Source organism: Equus caballus, chromosome 14 (genome assembly GCF_041296265.1).
Source record: "Equus caballus isolate H_3958 breed thoroughbred chromosome 14, TB-T2T, whole genome shotgun sequence".
In the NCBI taxonomy this organism is placed as follows: domain Eukaryota; kingdom Metazoa; phylum Chordata; class Mammalia; order Perissodactyla; family Equidae; genus Equus; species Equus caballus.
This window is the reverse complement of record NC_091697.1, coordinates 52,800,545-52,818,457: the sequence shown is the minus strand read 5'-3', so window position 1 is coordinate 52,818,457 and position 17,913 is coordinate 52,800,545. Positions and strand designations below refer to the sequence as shown.

General features: G+C 57.8%; 1 protein-coding gene across 4 annotated transcripts in view; it reads left to right on the top strand.

The window, feature by feature from the left end:
* The window catches only part of CXXC5 (CXXC finger protein 5), a 35,088-nt gene that overhangs the window by 6,443 nt on the left and 10,732 nt on the right, over positions 1–17,913 (top strand). Inside the window, exon 1 of one of the 4 annotated variants that reach the window (XM_070234145.1) lies at positions 5,874–9,101. The exons of the other annotated variants lie outside the window; for them this stretch is intronic. The gene's annotated coding sequence lies outside the window, so the exon portion shown is untranslated. Of the gene's footprint in view, positions 1–5,873; positions 9,102–17,913 lie in introns of those variants that run through there. 4 annotated transcript variants of the gene reach the window in all.

Below are 17,913 nucleotides of genomic sequence, written 5' to 3'. Positions count from 1 at the left end.
TCCTAACCTCTCTCTTGACCTCACCCAGGCAAGTGTGTTTGAGCACTGGCTCTGGAGTCAGTCCTGGCTCCAGATTCTGGACATGTTACTGTCTAGCTGGATGTATGACCTTTGAGTGAGTTGCATTCTGTGATCCTCAGTTTCCTTATCCCTGAAATGGGATAGTAAGAGTACCTGCTCCGCAAGGCCATTTTCAGCTGGACACAGGGAGGGTTGTGCAGTGCCCAGCACCAGTGGCTAACCCAGTCAGCCTTCAATAAAAGCTGGCTTTTGTGGTGATGAGGACTTCATATCCCCCAATGAAAAGGAAGAAAAGAACATGTGGCTCACACTTAGTGTTTCTGTTTCAATTTTGCTAATTCCCCAGTGTGTGATCTTGGGCGCATCACTTTGCCTCTCTGGATTTCCCTTCACCATCTGTAAAATGGGACTGATAATGGGCCTGACCTCACAGGGCACATGCGAGGGTTGGTTATCTGCATGCAGATGCTTGGTCCCAGCCGCCCCAGCAGATTTTCAGTGTGTTATTTGCCCTCTTCTTTCTTTCCTCATACCAAGCCTGGCGTGGGGTGGGGTTGGTGAAGACACAGGCTCAGGGACAAGGGGACTGGCTAAGGTCATGAGGTTGGTAATGGGGTCTGGGTGGGGTGGGAGGGCTAGGGGATGACCTGCTGGCTTGCTCACTTGCTTACTCGCTGGCTCAGCTGAGCTGTGAGCATGGCCTTCCCTCCCTGCTGGTCTCTGTGGAAAGCAGTGGCTTGGCTGATTTTTTTTCTGTAGAGGGGAAGCTGGATGTCTACCCCCTCCTTCCCCAGGAGGCACCCGTGGCAGCGGCTGTGCTGACAGGCCTCCTGGCCTTCTTGCTAGGGTGGCTGGCAGCTCTGGAAGGCTGGCTGTGCACAGATCAGCCAGAGGGAAGAGGGAACTGTGGAGGTCCCCTGCCATCACTAATCCCCACGGCCCCTCCCATCCTCAGCCTGTCCTCTCTACTGATGGAGAAACAGACAAGAGCCCCAGCAGGAGGAGAGCTGGGGAGACTGGCTCTGCTGGAGGTGGAAAAGAGGGACAGGCCCAAGGTGGGGGGCAGCCCTCTGCTTCAGGGTCACCGTATCTTCCTGGCCAGTCTCCTTATTTCTATGACCTCTGTCACTCATTGGCCTAGACTCTTTAATATTTCATGGCCCTTGGAGCCAGTCCTCTGCCCCAGCCCACACGACCCCCTTTGTCTGCCTGCTGCTCCCCACCCCTCCCACCCCCGCCCCAGGCATCCCTGTCGCTGGATTGCTGAATTACTGACCCTGAGGCTGCCTCTGCCTTCCTCCAACTGGCCCTGACACCTTCCCTGTCCCTCCTGACCTGCCTCCCCCGCACCTCTACTTGTCACAACCTCCATCTCTCATATGCATTCTCTCCCCTTCCCTGACATCTCTGACCATCTCCCTGCCCTTTTCCTCCATTTTCCTCTTTTGTTGGCCTCCTCCTTCCCAGCAGAACAGAAACCACGGCAACTGGTCTGCCTGCCTGGCCCCCTCTCCCGGGTCCACCCCTTCCTGCCCCCTCCCCCGAGCTGTGCTGGCCGTGAGAGCTGGTTTTATTTATTTTTCTGTTTGTTTGGGAAGAGGGCAGTGGCAGTTCTGGGCCCTGGCTGCTGCGCTCTGCCTAGAGCAGCGGGCAGGCGGGCCATGCTGGCCTCCCAGGAATGTGGCCGGGACGCCCCGCGCTATATTTACTCCTCTCCAGCTGCCGGCCCCAGCGGGGCAGAGCCAGGCCTGCCCGGTGGCCCCAGGGGAGCCCTGTACCCACCCTCCCTTATCCAGCAGACCCCACATGGCCCTTGAGCCCACTGCTCCCTCCTTTCCCTGTGACCTCCTCTGACCTCCTCGGACTTGCTGGGCCTGCCAGCAGGAACACTCCTGTGCCATGTCAGTACAGGCATAAAGTGCGGGTGCTAGGGCCTGATTCGTGTGGGGCAGCACCTGGCAGCCCCCACACCCCTACCCAGGGGCCTAGCCTGGGCCTGTAATCTGGTGGCCAGAACTATGCAAAGCATCTTTCTGGGCCTCTCCCCACCAGTCCTGGTCCTCACTCTTGCCACAATCCCCTCAGCTCTGCTGTGATCACTGGCAGGGGTAGGGTGGGGTGGGGGCCCGAGCCAGCATAAGCAGCTGTGTTCCCTGCACCGCTGCCCCACTCCCATATAACTTGCCCCCTGCTGGGCCTCCCAGGTCCCTCACACAGACACACATACATGTGTACACCTAGGCACTTGCATATACTTACACAACACACATGAACACATGCTGGATTGTGCCTTCCTTGGAGGCAAGGCCATGCCTCCTGTCATTGATTCCGTCATTCATCAGATGCTTATGGGATTTTTTGAGCCTGCTCCTTGCCAGCCTTGCAATGGGATGTGGCAGTGATTCCTTCCCGTACCCCAGGGCCTGGCACCAGCTAAGTGTTTGAGGAGCTTTAGCTGCTGCTGTAATCAATTGCTTTCCCCCAGTTATTACTATTATAATAATAATATGTCATAACAGAGGTCATGACAATGGCTAACCCATCCTAAGCCCTCACTAGGGGCGGGTGCTGTCTTAATAGTTTTCTGGCCTTCACTTCCTTTAATCCTCACAGTAGCCCAATGCGTTAGGTGCTGCTAGCATCCCCATATACAGATGAGGAAACTGAGGCTGGAGAGTTTGTGACTTGCCTCTGACAAGTGGGATTGGGTCCTGGCAGAACCTCTCACTGGTTGTGAACACCATGAAGACAGCCAGGGCTGGTCTGCCTGTGGTGTTTCCTGCACCTTCCACACTGCCTGGTACACAGCAGGGACTCCCTAAATGCTCGCTTAATACAGGCCTTGTTCTCTTTCCTTCGTGAGGCCCCCATACCCCTGGCAAGAGGCCTTGCGTGTGGTGCAGAGATGCACTGGTTGGCTAGTTGGGTGAACGAAAGAATGAATCAATGAATGACCAGATGATTGGCTGTGGGAATGAGTGTTCTCAAGGGACACTAGGATGCAGAATGTATTTGTGCTGGTGATCAGACTGTTATATGGAGATCCACTGGCCCGGTAGAGGATTCTGAGAAGTAAGGTCAGAGGCAGGGCTGAGAGATGTGGCCAGAGACCAGTAGGCTGCTGGGGCTGAGCCCTTGGGGTGGGTCATATCTTCTCTCTCGACCTCAGTTTTTCCATCTATCAAATGGGCTTGGGAGCCTTTGCCCTGGCTGGCTGCCAGCTGGCCTGGCTGGGGCTGGCCTGGGAGCATGAGAAGTGAGGGGACTGTGGTGGGAAGGAGGAAGCAGTGGGTGGTGAAGACAGGAAGGTGAAGCGTGGAGCTTGGCTTGGAACCTGAGAAGCAAGGAGACCAGCCCTGACCTGACGCCCGTCCTCCCTCTGTGCTGCAGGCTCACGAATCCTGAGCTACCTACTCTTGCTGTGGCGAGGGCTGGGCTTCCTAACATCTGCAGCCTCAGTGGCTGTGTGTGCCACAAGGAGGTGACCTGTCCTCCAGGACTAGACCAGCTCTATCCTCAAGCCAAGTTCCTGTTGACTCTCTGCCTGACCCACCTCCCCCAAAGCTAGATGGGAAATTGGTTAGCTGGGCTCATAGCAACAGGCGAGGGTGGGGTTGGCCTGCGAGTGTCAGATCTTGATGGCCTAGAATTTTTAGTCACAGATGTCTAGAATCATCGAATGCGTGGAGCAGAGGGATTCTCATCAAGATTCTTGCCGCGTTAGGATTCTAGAATCACAGAACCGTGGGTTTTTCTGCTGGAAGGAAGCGTGAATGGTCATGTTTCAATCTTGTTTGATGCTAGGGGACATTGAGGATCTGAGGGGAGGGGCTTCCCTTTGGTACCCTTGGGTGACACGAGTACATACCTGAGATAGAAACCCAGTTCTGCCTCTGGTCTACCCATCTTTGGAGATCTAGCCGACAGGGGGAGTGGGCTGTGTGGGCCCAGTCAGGCAGCAAGGGGATGCGGCTGGCCTGCAGGCACAGGAGGGGTCCTCACTGCAGTGCCCGCCGCCCGCTGCCCACGCTTCCCCAGGCTCAATGTGAGGAGGAAATGCAGGCTGTTGCTTCCAGCGACAGCCGGCAGGGCCGGGCGGCTTCCCAGCTCCCCCTCTGATTCAAGACCGCCTGCAGCTCCCCCCTCCCTTGGGGGCCTCAGCAGCCCCATCTGTGCAATGGGGAGAGGAGGCTCTACCCCACAGTCTAGCATCACAAAGACAATACAGTTGGGATTCTTTTCAAGACCACTGTTAGGCTGTGGGAGAGTTGGGAGAGTGGTCCGGAATAGCCAGCTGGGCATTTGGACCCAAAGCACTAAGAGGTTCTGCCTGGAGTCACCCTAATGCCTCCAGTAGCCTTGGAGGGCTGAATTGGTTCCTGGGGCAGAAAGTGTGGTGGGGGTTAAACAGGTAGAGAATGGACCTGCCGTCAGAGGCTCCTTCAGGAAGCGCTCTAAATGGGAGGCCTAGCTCGTTGGACTCTCTCCTGACCTCAGTGTACCCATCTGCAAAATGGAGGGTGGTGTTCCATGAGGTCATTCATTCAGTGTCTACTCTGTGCCTGGATATGTGCTGGATGCTGGGAATACTGGCAATGCCGAGGCAAGTGGCAGAGCGGCGGGTTGGGGAGGGGGTCTCCTTGGCTGCAGACACCGGGTGGGAGTGTGATTTGGCTGAAGGGGCGACTCTGGGAGAAGGAATGAGGTGGGGAGGAGATAAGGAGCCAGCCAGCGAGGCAGTGTCCAGCGGAAAATCCCAGCCATTCTCAGGAAGTGTTTCCTCCGCCGGTCTCCTGGGAGGGAGGCAAGGCAAGCAGGAAAGGAGGGTAGTTGGGGGCAAACAAGGCCCCTGAGCCAGTCCAAGTGGAGATGTCCCAGGTCTGGCAGCTGGGCAGCTGAGCCCCTCGCACTGCTGGAGGGCTGGAACGCACCACCCCCCATGCTCTGAGGCTGGGTCTGTGGTGGGGGACCCAGGCTGCCAGGAGGCGCTGGGCCACAGTGCAGATTTCAAAGCCTTCCCCAGGGGCTTCGTCGTGCCCTCCGCCCTGTCCTGAGCTGCCGCCGCGGGGGTGGCAGATGCTGTTTCATCGGCTGAGGTGTGTGGGAGGCCTCCGGAAGGTCCTCCTGGGAGGTTCCGGGGGGCAGCGGGGGCGTCGGCAGCTGCCTCCCAGCCAGGGCTGGCTCACGGTGGCCTCCTGGGTCCCTCAGTCCCCCAGGCCTAGGGGCTGGTGCTTTGGAATTAAGACTGGTCCCTCCTGCCTCTGCTCCCCCCACTGCCCACCAAGCTTCTTGGCTCTGGCCCCCTCCCATCCCTGGCTGCGTCTGCAGAGCCCCCCGGGGAAGGCAGGGGAGGAGGCGCAGCGGGCTCAGAACAGCGGGTGCCCGCGCAGCCAAGTATTTGCGCGAGCTGTCAGAGACAGACAGGCATGTGGGGAATTTGGTGCGTGTGGGGCTGGGGGAAGCAGCCGGGTGGGCAGGCAGGCAGGAGGAGGGAAGCTGGGGCTGCGTCCCCCGCCTGTTGAACCCTGCAGAGACCACCATTCTCCCCAGCACAGCCCAGAAGGTGCATCCGGCACCTTCTTCCTGCCTGTACCGGTACAGTGAGGGGAGTGGGATCCTGGCTGCGGTCTGATGACGGTGCTGACATTGGGGAAGGGGGTGCCCTGTTGTGGGCCAGAGCCTAGGAGAGGCTGTCTGGTGGAGTGTGGAGCCAGGCAGGAATCCGGGTTGTGCCCGACTGTGGCCTCCAGGAAATAGCAGCTGTCATGCTCCCTCGCCACCGCGCCCCCCCCAGCCTGGCACAAGTTGTTTCCTGGCCAGGGTCCGGCTAGGGCAGATTGGAGGAGCCTGGTATTGCCCAGCCTGAGCAAGGAATGGACAAGATGGAGGGGGCCATGTTTATAAGCCTAAAGGTACTTGGGCTGCTGGGGAGGGCCTCCCCCCAGGCATTCTTTTGCTGAAGCAGGTTGGAGTCACTTTGAGAGGAGGACCTCAGCCCTTATCTCTTTAGACAAAGACCCCAATTTAGCCACTTTTGTGGTCTGCTCTCCAATAATGCCTCTTAGGCAGCTCAGGGCCTAGAACTAAGTAATACTTGATGTTTTGTAGCTGAAAACCCAGAGAGGGGGATACTCTGGCCCAAGGTCACACAGTGGGTTTCCCAGCCTTCTCTCTACACTCATATGGGTGGAGCCAATGGGAAGAGGTGAACATTGGGGGTTTTCTGGGGTAGAGGGGCCTATATTTAGTCAGTCCTGCAGAGCCAGGGGGCCCCTGGGAGCAGCTGTTGGTGGGGGGCAGACAGAGGCCTGGAGCCTCATTTAGTCTGGACAGAAATATCCTCCCCCCACCCACCCACCCACCCACTGGCTGGGCGGCCAGGCTTCGGGCTTGTCCCCTGAGGGGCAGCTTGCCTGGGCCTGGCGGCCGGCGGGACAGGCAAGATGACCCGATAGGCTTTTCCCAGCTCAGGTTTCGATGAAACAGGAACCGGAGCCGCAGCCTGGGCTGTGGGGGCCAGGGCAGCCGGAGCCTGGGGGGCCCGGGCTGCCTCCCCCTGCCCCGTTCCCCCCTTCTCCCTGTGATACTGCCTCCCCTTCTCAGCGGACTGGGGAAGCAGCAGGTTATTTATCAAGCCAGCCTCCCTGCGGCGTCTGCCCGCGCCTCCCCCCCACCTCTTGCGCTGGCGGCCATGAGCCCAGCAGAGCAGGGTGAGCTGGGCGGGCGGGCAGGCAGGCGGAGGGATGAGCTTGGGAGACGTGAGTCATCCCATCGCCAGCAGCCCCACGAGGCCCTGTGGCCTGGAAGGCAGAGCGCACTCACGCACTCCCCACACCCAGGGGCACACACTTGGGACAGACACAGTCATTCAGCACACATAGTTCCACACGACCTAGCACACACAACTGACACGCACGGTACAGGCTTGGTCACATACATCGTGGACACTTCAGAAGTACATTCGCTGTTACACTCACAGCCCCAGCCTCTGGCACACACATACATACTATCATGTACATAGGCATATAGGCATATGCAGCCACACATGGGTGTGCCGTGCCCCTGGGAGGACCCCACACACCGCTCCAATGAGGCAATTGTATGTCTGCTCCATCCTGTCACAGGCTCAGGCAGTTGTCCTCAGGTCACAGCTCACACCCAGATGGTGCCATAGAATTGGGCCAGGAGCACTGACACAACAGAGCCTGGGGTGTGTACACACACACAGCGTGCTTGGAGCTCCACTCACCCAAATGCCTCCTCTTTAGGCTCACACAAAGGAGGCCTGACCCTCAGCCATGAAAAGTCAGCTGAGTTCTATAAGGTGGGTGTGGGAGGGGAGACATTTTTCCCCTCCTCCAGGCTGGCTTGGCCCTCTCTGGGGGAGGAGGCCTTGAGTATCAGCCCTCCAGGATGGGGAACTCTGGCCCAGGCAGAGTGGATTGTGGGTAGATGGGGGAGGGATACAGAGAAGCTAGGAAGAGGAAAGGCTGGAGAAGGAAAGCCATGAAAAATCAATTTTCCTAGGAGCGCCAAGTGGCCAGCTGCTCCCCCTACTCAAGGGGAGGGGTCCTTGAGAGATTGGGGGTGCCAGAGATTGGGAGATCGGAGGAGGAATGATACCCCCTTGATCTAGTGGGCTGTGCCCCAGGAGTCTGTGTGCCCATGCTCCCTGCTCACCCCAGCACCTGCTTTTCTCTGTCCTCTTGGTTCTCAAGCCCCTCGTCTCTCTTGTCTTGCAACCAGCACCCTGGCACTTAGAATTTGCACATAGCCCATGGTTCCCAGTCTGCTGGCTTGCAAAATGGGTACAGAGCTGGCCTGAGTACAGGGAGGGTCTGGGCTACCAGGTTGGAGGGATGCCCTCAGGGAGCCTCTAAGCTTCGCTGCCCATTAGAGCTGGGGCCTGCCTTCTCTGGACTGGGCACAACTAGGGGCATACCTATTTTTCATATACTGAAAAATACGCTGTCTTTCAGATGAGAGAATTGAGTCTAACAGGGATGGCTTCATGGTTCTGGAGGGCTTTGGAGAGTCACCTAATACCCAGACTATGGATCATTCTGGGAGACAGCCCAGCAGGGGTCAAGGCACAGGTGGCTCTAAGGACTGGAGCTGGCCCCAGCTGGTTCCTAGTCCTGGTTACACAGGTCTCCTCCATAAAGGCCTGGACAGTGGTCAGGGAGAGGAGAGGGGCCCAGACATCATGAGGAAGACAAATAGTAGCCAGTCAGGAGGACTGGATGTGCCCTGAGCCATGGACTCTAGAATTGGACAGTCCTGGGCCCCAAACCTGGCTTGGTCACTACCTGCTGTGTAATCATGGACCAGTCTGCCAACCTCTCTGATCTCACTTTTGCCACCTATAAAATGAGTATGAGCCTTACTTCTGTGTCTCAAAGTTGTAGGACCTGAAGTAGATGGTGGGGTGTGGTTCTCACCATGTCACCCCTGGATCTCTGGATGAGTCCAGTTCTCCCCCTACCTGTCTGCTCCACCGAAGCTGGCATTTTTCTGGGAGTGGTACCCCACAACAAGGACTCTCTAATTAGAATGTCTTGGATTTAGCCTTCTCTAGGGCTCTTCTCAGATGGGAGTGCTGAGGTGTGAGAGTGAGGAGGCTGACCTTGGGGCCACAGGGAGGGGGAGGGATGGGAATGGGTTGGACTCAGGGTCCTTGGGTGTCAGGACATTCCTGGGGGCTTCACAGTATGGGAAGAAACAGAGGCCCGACCACAGTTGCAAGGCTTTCTCTGCCCCCAATTCTCCCACCAGACAGCATGGCCATGAGTTAGACTCAAGCAGAGACTTACAGGTGGCAAACAGGGCCTTTGCAGAGTAGTGAGGGGCTTAGCACATGCCTGTGTGGAAGGCCTGTCGGGACTGTGGGAGATCTAAGGAGTTGCTGAGACAGAGCAGGAAGGCCTGGGGGGCCAGGGAGCTGGGACAACGGTTGGCAGGAAGTATAGGTGAGTTCTTCCTGTGGCCAGAAAAGGAAGTGCAAGCCTGGCCAGCTGGGTGCTGCCCTCCTTGTAGCCTTCAGACCCCTACTGTATGCTCATCTCTCCATGTTCCTGCAGGTAAGAGGGTGGTGGGGGGCATGTTTGGGGATGTTCTTTGGGGCTGGGGAAACTGAGGCACAAGGAATTGGCTCAGACCCAAAGGCAAACAGTGGCAGAACTGGGGCTCCAACCTAGGTTACCCAACACTCCTGGCTTGAACTGTCCCTGACCCTCATTCTTATGCCACCTGATGATGACAGTAAAAATAACAACACAGCTAACATTTGTTGAGCACCTATTGCATGCTGGCCCTCCACTGGGAACTTAACATGTTTCCTCTCTAGGACCCTGTTTGGGGTGGGGCTGTCATTGTATGCATTTCACAGACCAGGGAATGGGTTCAGCAAGGTCAAACAACTTGTCTAAGGTCACCCAAGGTGGGGGCCACAGAATGGGAGAGGAGCCCTAACTCCAAAGCCCACTTTGACCCTTTCATGGCCTGAACCTGTGCCTCTGGGGGGCTCCCACCCATCCTCCATAATCACATAAAATGAGTAATATTCTTAGGTGGGCCAGCCCCCTCCCCACCTATGCTCAGCCCCATGACTGTCCTAGGGCCCTCTGCTATCTCAGGGCACTCCCCAGGTTTGGACCCCAGGGCCTTGGGACTGCTAACCCCTCAGGCCTGGTAGGGTGAGCCCTGTTGGCCTTGGCTTCTGCGGAGAAGTGATTTACTAGGAGCCAGATAGGGAGCAGGGGATGCCCCGGGGAGCAGATGGATGCCCCTTAGGGTTACAGGGATCTCCTTGCAGACAAGTTCTGGGAAACTCAATTATTAGGCTTGTGAGAGCCACCTAGAACCCTGGTCTGGGTCACACCTCCCACACCCCATCCCCCAACTTCCCACCTTCCTGGGGGCTCCTTTCCCCTCTTTGGGGAGCCCTGCAGGAATAGTTGAGAAAGTGCCCTTGAGCTAGAGATTTCTTCCTCTTCTGTACACAGGGGCAGCCACAGTGACCCCCCCAGCCCCAAGTCAGTGTGCCAGTTAGCCAAAGAGAGCACCAGGCACAGCGTGGCCCTGGGTCAGGGCTCACTAAAGGTCACTGAGTCTGGTTTATTTTGCTGGAAGTTGGTGCTGGCCTCAGGTGGAGGGGCAGACTCTGGGCTTGGGGCCCTGTGCTGTCTGTCAGGTCACTTCCCCTTTCTAGTCTCAGTTTCTGCATCTGTGAAATGACTGAGAGTCTGCTCTGCACATTCTCTGAGGCAGGGGTAAGTCACAGTCAGACAGATATATCCTTATGCCCTTCGACTGGTGTTCCCAGGGCCTCTGGGCCCAGGGCTCCTGCAGCCCTCATGCTGGCCCAGAAAGTAGGAGGAGCAGGGCAGGCTCTAGAGCTGGGCCAACCTGGATTTTAGTCTCCCCTCCACCATCCACAACTTGAGTAACTGACCAGTCACTGCCCCCACTCAGCTCTGAGTCTCAGTGTCCTCATCTGTGAAATGGGTGGACCATGGTGCCTACCTCTGGGCTGCTGTGAGGATAAAACAAGATGCTGGGGACGGAGCACCTGGCACAGACTCAGCTGATGGTGGTGACAGTAGAGACCCCCCACCAGGCTGTCCTCCTGGTCGCTGTCTCCCCAACCTTGGTTTCAGGGATTCTGGGAAGGAGACAGTGCCAGTCTGCTGGCTCAGCTGGCTTGGCCACTGACCTTCAGAGCACCCAGGCTGTCAAGGCCGCCTGGCTGCCAGGCAGGCGGGCAGCAGGGAGCACCAGCTAGCTCCTTGCCTGACGCAGCCCGCCCTTGCTCCCACCCTCCTCTCCCTCTCTGCGCCTGTGTGTGAGCTAATTAATCTCAGCCCCTTTGGGAAATTAGAACGCTGCAGCCGCGGCTTCCTCAGCCTCTCGGTGCTTGTGCTACTGCCGGGCCCTGCCAAGACCCACTGGTTTGGGAGTGTGGGGTGGGGGATGGGGGCAGCAGGATGAACTGGGCAGGCATGGGTCTCCCTGAGCCCCCCATCTCCTGACTGGGGGGCTCTGGCTTCTCAGCCCCCTCCCCTCACAGACAGCATCCGTAAGGACGCCGGCCAGTTGCCCTGCAGGGGTGAAACCCAACCCTTAGCACCTCTGTGACCAGGTCTTGAGGCTGGTATGGTCACCCCTCAGCCCACATTCCATCTCATTGCAGGGTCCCCTTGCCTGCCCAGCTTGGGCTGGTGGAGACAGATGTAATTATGGAATTTTGCTTGGGAAATTAATTTGAAAAAGTTAATTAATTGGAGGTTCCGGAGGTAGCAGGCTCCACGCCCAGCCAGTCCTACTGACGTCAGTGCTGACCTGCCTGAGACGCGTAGCTTCCTGGGCAGGCTGGGGAGAAGGGACCCAGTGACCTGGCTGGGCAGCCCTGTGACAGGCAGCTGCACAGTGAGGAGGAAAGGGCAGACCAGTGTCCTGGCTCAGAGTGGGCACCTGGAAAGAGTTTGTCGACTGGACCTGCTGAGATGAACTTGGCATCCTGAGAACTCAGCCACTTGTTTGTATGTTCAGCAAGCCATTGTCAAGCTTCTCCTGTACACTGACCCTTGTCTCAGGTGCCCCCAACCAACACAGACCACTGAATGTTTTGTCCACTTCTTCCAAATCCTTTTCCTCAAGGTAAACTTGTAAACCTCTACCCAAAGGCTTTTCCTAAGGGCTCACGGAACACTGTAGATGTAGCACCTGTGGCTCAAACAGGATGTGACTTGCCCGGGTCGTTTAGCTGTATCCCCCAGCAGGATGGAGTAGGGGATGTATAAAGCTTAGGCTTCTTCCCAAGGAATGAGTCTTCCCACAGGCAGCCCCCTCTCAAGTGTGGGTGATAGGGGCCTTAAAGTTTACTCTCTGTTCCCCGAGGAGGGGGCCAGAGAAGATGGCCAAGCCCTTCCACCCTGGCGCCATTGTGCCTCCTTCTCCCCTCCACTTGGACACTTGTGGTACCCTGTATGTGTATGTAGGGGCTTTCCCCACCACCCCACCCAATCCTCAGATGACCTAGCTGGGCTGAGGTGGGAAGCCCCAAGTCTCCCTGGGGTACATAGGGACCCCACTTCTGGGCCTCCTGCAGGGCCCCTGACCACAACAGCCCAACCAAGTTCTAGTGTCTGGAAGAGGGTGAGTTCAGTACAGTCTTTATACAAACAGAGGAAGGGTCAGTGCTGGGGCAAGAGGTGGACAGGTCAGGGATACTGACCTGCAGGAGGCCAGCAAGGTGAGAACCATGGAGTTTGAAGAGGTTTGGTTCTGGGTTTCCTCAAGCTGTGTGGTCTTGGGCAGATCCCTTAGCTTCTCTGAGCCTCATTTTCCTCATCTGGGAAATGGGGATGATCGTATATGTTATTCAGTGGGCTGTGGTGAGGCCCAGCAAGGTATAACCACTTGAAGTGTCTAGCCTTGGCACCAGGCTGGGTGGCAGAGCAGGGAACCGATGGGACTGTTCTGGTGCCAGGGCCTGAGAAGGCCAGCAGGTTTTGGGAGGGGAATGTGGTGCATGTGGTTGGGACAGAGGAGCTGGAGGACACAAAAGAAAACTGATATTTGTGAGGCACCCAAGAGCCAACAGCTAGCAGCTCAGAGCCCTGGGGCCTCTAGGGGGAGTCAGTCTATACAGCATCCACTCCCTGATTTGTTTAGTGCATTCCTTCACCTCCAGGATGTCCCCAGGATCCAAGTGGGCCCTGCAGTTAATTGTGTAGCCCTCACCTCTCATAGTTGTTCAGAACAAAAGTGACTGTCATTGCCAGGCTGAGCTGAGCACTTTGCATCCCACATCACTCTGATGTGGTCTGTAGTTGTGGGTTTCTTCAAGGTCTGACCCCTAGTCCTGGGTTTAAGTGGGCCACACCCTCTCCCTGAGCATCCTGTGTGGGCTGGGTATGGGGGTCAAAAGGAAGAAGCTTCCCCTGCCCACCTCACCTCCAAGAAGCCCTCCCTGGTACCACCCCCCAGCACGTTAGGCCATTGGCTGAGCGCTTGGGGTTCTCTGCACAGACTAGTTGAACCCTTCTGTGTGTGTGTGTCCGTGTCCCCGCTAGACTGGGCGCTCCCTGAGGGTGGGATCCATGGCATCTTTCTGTATCCCATGCCCAGCACAGTTAGCACTGGGCAGGGGTCATAGGGCTCCTGTTTTCCTATTTTACAGCTGGGCCAATTAAGGCCCTTATGAGGACATTGCTCAGCCTTTTGAGGGGCAGAGCTAACCTGGCGCAGGTGGGTGTGGGGCCACAGGCGCCCTCTGGGGTCTTCCTGCAGGCCTCAGGACCTTCCCAGACTTTCTTGGGGCCTGCAGCAACTGATGATGCACCTGACTGGCAGTGCTCCCCATGTTCAGCATCGAGTCCTGTGCTCCTGAGAGCTTGGGGAGTGAGGAGTTCTAGCATGCGAGTGTCGGGGGGCAGGCCTCACTCTGTCCACACTTCAGTTTCTTCATCTGTGAAATGGGGATCCTGGTAACCTCTCCTTGGTAGTGCTTGGGGGGGGGTGTGAGGGGGTTAAAAGAGGTAAGGTGTGTGTTCTTACTCCATGCCTGGAACTTAGAAAGAACTCCTTAAGTGTTCACCATCTTTATTACTACTGACACTGTTATTTTGTTATCATTACATTATTATTCACGCTCCCAGGGCCGCAGCAGCTGCGGTGGCTCTGGGCCTGGACACAGACCTCTGGTCTGCAGAGAAGCAGCAATTTCTCATTAGCCGGTGCCCCAAGGAGGGGGCTTAGGTTTTTATTTTTGCTGGAGGATCCCACCTGCCCAAGGCTTCCCCAGCCCCTGTCATCCACAGGGCTAGGGCTGCGGGCTCCCTCTCTAGCCTCAGGTAGGGGGCCTGGCTCCAGGCGAAAGCCTCCCCAAATTTCCCCTGCCACTCCCTCCGCCTCGCAGACCTCCGGAGCCATGAATCATTTATGAGGCAAAAATGAAACCAATTAAGGACAAACTTTGAAAGCCTCTAATTGCTGCGCCTGGTGGCACCGAGGAATGAGGAGAGGCAGGCCTGCTCGGTGCGGAATCTCCTTGGCCCGGGCCTTCCCAGGCCGCCCGTCCCGCCGCGTCTCGGGGCGCCGGGCCTCTGGGCTCCCGCCGCCTCCCGGCCGGCCGCGGACGTGCCTGCGCGGCTCCGGCGGCTGCGGCTGCCGCCCGGCGCCCGCCCGGGTCCCAGGCCGACTAATTAGGCCCGGCTCCCCTCCCCGCGCCGCCCGCCCGCGCCAGGCCCGAGGTGATGGCGGCTGTTCCTGCCGTTCTGGGGCCTGTGCCCCAGAGCTGGCCGCGTTTCTCCAGGCAGGAGCCAACTCTGCTTGCCTGGCTTAACCCAGACGAGCCCAGGACGCCCTGTCCTTGCACTAGGGGGCTGGGACTTCCCACGCACCCCCGTGGGCTTCGGGCTTGGGTAGGCTCAGGGCCGTGCTGGGTACATGGCTTGGGCGGTCCCATTCAGTCTCAGGGAGAGCTGCTCATCCCAGTGAGAGTAGAGGGAGCTGGGGGGATGACTGATGACAGAGGGAAGATGGGAGGGGGGCCCCAGGGGAAGGGAGGGGGTGGTGGTGAGCTCTGAGGTGTTGCATCGCTGCAGCAGAATGCAACTCTTTCTCGTAGCTTTGCTGCAGACAGTGACCTTATGCAGATTCCTTAGCCTCAGTTTCCCCATTTGTAAACTATCAGGACTGGCCGTTTTTCTCCTGGATTTGTGATTTGGGAAGCTGGGCTTTATATGCTCCTAATTCCCTCTCTTGGGCACGGCTGAGGGGATGGAGGTCAGAGTCTGCAGTGTGGACCCAGCAGGGCCCGTCTCACTGCTACCAGCCCTGGGCACTAGTGACCAGCCTGCTCGCAGTGCTGAGGGCCAGACAGGCCCTGGGCACTCAGGCACGTTGTTTGCTGAAACTGAATTTCTGTGCTTGTGTTTTTCCATAATTATATTAGCAGGTGGGATTTTTCCTTGGGGAAGCGGTGGGAGGGGGTGCACCGTGGCAGTGTCCCCGCCCGCTCTGAGCGTGAGCTCACACTCAGCTCTGCCCGCCCGCCTGCCGCAATGATTTTTTAATTATGCAGCCAGTGTTCAGAATTGCTAATCCGCCTCCAGCCTAGCATCCCCTCCTGCAGCTCACACCCCAGCCCCTCACTGGGGTTCCCAGAGTGGTGGTGCCCAGCCCCAAGCCCATCACTGATGCCCAGGACCACCATCACAGTGAGAGAGAGGGTAGGCCAGGAAAGGCGGCAGGGACACCTCTCTTCCATCTGCAAGCGACGGAACTTGGTTGGGGAGGCTGTGGCTCTCTTTGTCCCCCAAGCCCCTGGCCCCACCATGGCTTGCACCTGCCAGGACAGCTGTGGCTCTGGAAGTGGGCAGGGGAGTGATCAGTGCCCACCCCTGAGTGATGTGGCTGCACCCATTTCAGGGACATTGGTCCTATGTCTCCAGCCTTGTGTGACCCCAAGGACACATGTATACAAGTATGATCTTTGTCTGTGTCAGGCCCACAGTCACACTTTGCTTCCCTTCCCCACACACACTCAGCCTCACGGCTATACAAGGGCAATAGCACGCCCTGTGTGTTTCTTACACACACAACCACACCTGAAGGCCAGGGCACCCTTGGGAGGTCCTGTTGCTGCCCCCCACGCCCTGCCCCTACTCCATCCCCTCCCACCCCACGCCCACTGGAACACGCTCTGAGATCTCCCTGCTCCCACCTGGTGGGGTGGCTGCCTGTGGCTGGGGCCTGCCTGAACCTCCATCGACCCGGCCTGGGGGAGGTGGAGGCGGCCCGGGGCAGGGGGAGTGTTCTGCAGCACTGTGGCGGCGTCTCCTCTCCAGGCGCCCAGCTGTGGCATCTGTCAAGGTCAGATAGCGACTCCGGAACCAGCCGGCTCGGCCCCATGGCCCCTCTCGCCTCATTATTTTTGTGTTCCGGGGCTGCGGCGACACCTCCCTCCCTCCTCCTCAGCCTCCCGCCTCTTGCCTGCCTCCCCCATGCCTCTGCAGGGAGGGCCTGCGGTCTGGGGGCTTTTGTTTTCCAGTTTTTTCCACACTCAGGCCAGGCAAGCGGGTAGACGCTGGCCATAGCTGTTGGGTCTTAAACAGCGGACAAGGCAGGCAGGTGCTTCTCTCGTGGCTGGTACAGCTTCTTAGCTAGTGGAACCCTGGGTTGGTTTCTCAGGGGGACAAACTGAACCTGAGTGGGGCCCAGCCCCCACCACAGCCTAAGCACATCTGTGGGTAGCTTCCTGTTTCCATAGGCGCCCTCGTACCTGGCATCCGTTCCTGTCTGTACTGTCCCTATCCCAGGTGGACCCCAGACTCACATCCCAGAACCCCTCAGAGACCCTGATACAACTCAGTGCACGCATACGTGTGCACACACACATGCAGGTGTACACATGGCAAAGATATGTTGACACTCAGAGGTCTGAAGAACCCACAAATATCCAGCCACTGTATAAACCAATATACTTTTACACACATACATACTTGGGCGTACGTGTACATCTACAGACATAGATAGCACACACTCCACTTGTACACACAGGGAAGTCACACAAAGACCTCCACCTATGCTGGTATATAAGCCCTTTGTATACATCAGTGCTTAAACCCACAGAAAGTGACGTCTGAGACTGTAGATACACACCTGGGCACTCCCCCAGCCCCCTGGACACACACTCACTCATGCACACAGCATGACACGTGTCTGGCACACCTCGCAGGTGGACACATGCACATATCCTTATCCATTGTGCTGCTGCTCACGACGCACACTCCAACCTGAGCTCCCTGCCTGGGGCCCAGTACTCCTTGAGCACAGTGACACCACCCAAGGGACTGTGGTCCCCTGAAATGCTGAAGTGAGCTTGAGGCCTCCCCCTCAGTGCACCCTGTGTGTCCAAGGAGCCCCTGGAGAGTGAGAAATGCTAGTTGACAGATGGACTGCCCTACCTGCCTGGCCACCCTCTTTATGTTCACCACCCTGGGCCCAAGAGCACTGAGATGGAATGGGAGGGGGGGTTCCGGGTGGGTCATGGTGGGCTTGGTGACTCCTGGTGGAGAGGGCAGGCTCATGGGGCTAGCCTCGCAGGCTCTGTCTCTGGGTCCCTCTGTTCACCTCCAGCCCCTGATTAGGTATGTAAGTGTTGGGGGAATGAGATGTGGGCAGACTCCAGGCCCCTCAGGGTCTCTGGGGTAGCCCTGGCCATCCACTGACTTCCTCCTCCAGCTGTGGACTGCTGTGACCGCCCCTGAGAGGGGGAGGTAGCTGGAGGTTTAGCAGTGGCAGGGCCCCCACCCCCCAGGAAACTCAAAACCCTGGGCCAGCCGCGGGTGGCGGGTTGGGGCAGGCACAAAGAGGGCCTCTGTGCGGCCCGGCTGGGCTGCCCACAGGATTCTGGGGGAGGAGGCAGGAGCCGGTTTCCGTCCCATTCTGCTTCCTGCGGAGGCCGCCGGAATGCCCGGAGCTCTGGCCCAGCCTGGCCCGTCCGGCCCACCCGCAGCCCCTTCCCCTGTCTTTTCCTGGGCCTTAGGGTACAGCTGCAGACTTCTCAGCAACAGAGTCCTAATGGGTTTTGCTCAGAGCCTGAGCCACCCCCGAGACCCATGGGAAACCTCAGGGTTTCCTCCCACTATGTGCCTCAGAGCCCTTGGCCAATGTTGGAGAGCCAGGCCCTGGCATCACACAGACCTGGTTTCAAATCCTTGCTCTGCCACTTAGTGACCTTGTGACTTTATCTCCCTCAGCCTCAGTTGCCTCATCTAAAGGTGGGGATGATAGTAGTTAAGAGTACTAGAGAGAATTCGATGAGAAAATGTGTATAAAATGCTTATTAGCACAATGCCTGGCAGACAGTGAGTGCTCATTATT